Source organism: Etheostoma spectabile, chromosome 22 (genome assembly GCF_008692095.1).
Source record: "Etheostoma spectabile isolate EspeVRDwgs_2016 chromosome 22, UIUC_Espe_1.0, whole genome shotgun sequence".
Lineage (NCBI taxonomy): Eukaryota > Metazoa > Chordata > Actinopteri > Perciformes > Percidae > Etheostoma > Etheostoma spectabile.
In genome coordinates, this window is record NC_045754.1 from 10,689,203 (window position 1) to 10,690,731 (window position 1,529).

Sequence of the window (1,529 nt, forward strand, 5' to 3'; positions counted from 1 at the left end):
ACACACACACACACACACACGTAATTTAAACAAATGAAAAACAATCATACAGAGCATAGAGGCAAACATTAAAATGTTATGGAGAGGATTTTGGGGAGACACCATATAACCCCCCCTCCCCCCTCCCAACCTACATTACCATAACAGTGGGAGCAAGGCTTCATTTCTATTCCTGACAGCATTTGAAATTCAATGAGATGTAAATGTTTGACATGATATACAGAAATGCAAGCACGGATAAAAGCACTCTTCTCCAATTCTAATGATGGTGAAAATATCATTGACTGACTGCTGTTATTGTCCGCACTGTAAGTTCATAACTCCATGCCAAAACATTTCACAAAACATTCTGGGAGATGACAAATCAGTTTTACTAATCCACAAGAAAATTCCAGTTCAAGTCGTCATGCAATAATTTCAAATAATTCCAAATACACATCTCAGTCATTCCAACAAACCAACAACCTCACACTACTGGTATGGGAGTTGCTCCCAATTCAAACACTATCTGCAAAACATCCTCTAACAAAAACTCATCACTAAATAAGATTAGACTGTAGGTCACACCATGGTGTTTGGTGTTGCGCTCCATTAACCTGCCAAACAGCAGCAATTATTAATGCAGAAAAGAAAAAGAAAAAAACACTCAGCAAACTAGGCAAATGGACAGGCTGCCCCAAGGGAACACAACAGCTTAATCCTTTAAACTGTTCCACATAGTACTCAATGAATACTATTGCGAGTAAAATGTCAAGGCCAGGAGGTTTAGTGACCTTGTAAACAGTTATTACACATAATACAAATCCAGATATTTCCCAAAATCCAAAATAGGCATACAATTGTACCACACACCCTCAGTAAGAAGGTCAACATCTTATCTTTGTTTGGAAAAAGGAGGTAGGCCAATATATCTCTGTCAGGTGCCAAACACCATCACACCTTGGTAAAAGGACCATAATGGACATTTGCACATGGATCTGGTCTTATCTTTGATCCTCTTAGTCCTGGCTAAGAGGGAAGGGAAAGGAATAAAAGGGAAACTCGCATCAATCATTAGAAAACTGTATAGGGTGTCCTCAGGAAGGTCAATAATCTTTTCACCTGCATGAGACTTTATCAGATCCAGCCTAAAGCCCGAGATAAAAGCCCCCCCACATTAACCTCCGCCGATTGGCAGCACATCTCCCCAACACAAAGCAGCTTCTTACTCCCCAAAAGATACAGGGCCCAAGGTCACAATGGCACAGGGATTTGGAGAGGACAGCAGAGCATTACCTCATGCCAAACAAGCTGTCAACACAAACTTTGTCAGCAAGATGGAGAAATTAAATGGCAGGAAGTGATAATGAATGTAATCCTCTCCTGCCCCAAAACGCCAACCAACATCGTCTTCTGAATAGATTTTTAATCCCGACTGTCCCATTGCCAGGAAAAAGAAAACTGATATTATCTCATTGATACAATAGAGTTGGATAGAAATAAGAGTGGGATGGGGTGTGTGTGTGTGTGTGTGTGTGTGTGTGTGTGTG

The 1,529-nt window shown here is 40.7% G+C and overlaps 1 protein-coding gene across 6 annotated transcripts in view; it reads right to left on the reverse strand.

Moving 5' to 3' along the window:
• The window catches only part of rbm33a (RNA binding motif protein 33a), a 33,442-nt gene that overhangs the window by 21,143 nt on the left and 10,770 nt on the right, over positions 1-1,529 (reverse strand). The gene's annotated exons all lie outside the window — the stretch shown is intronic.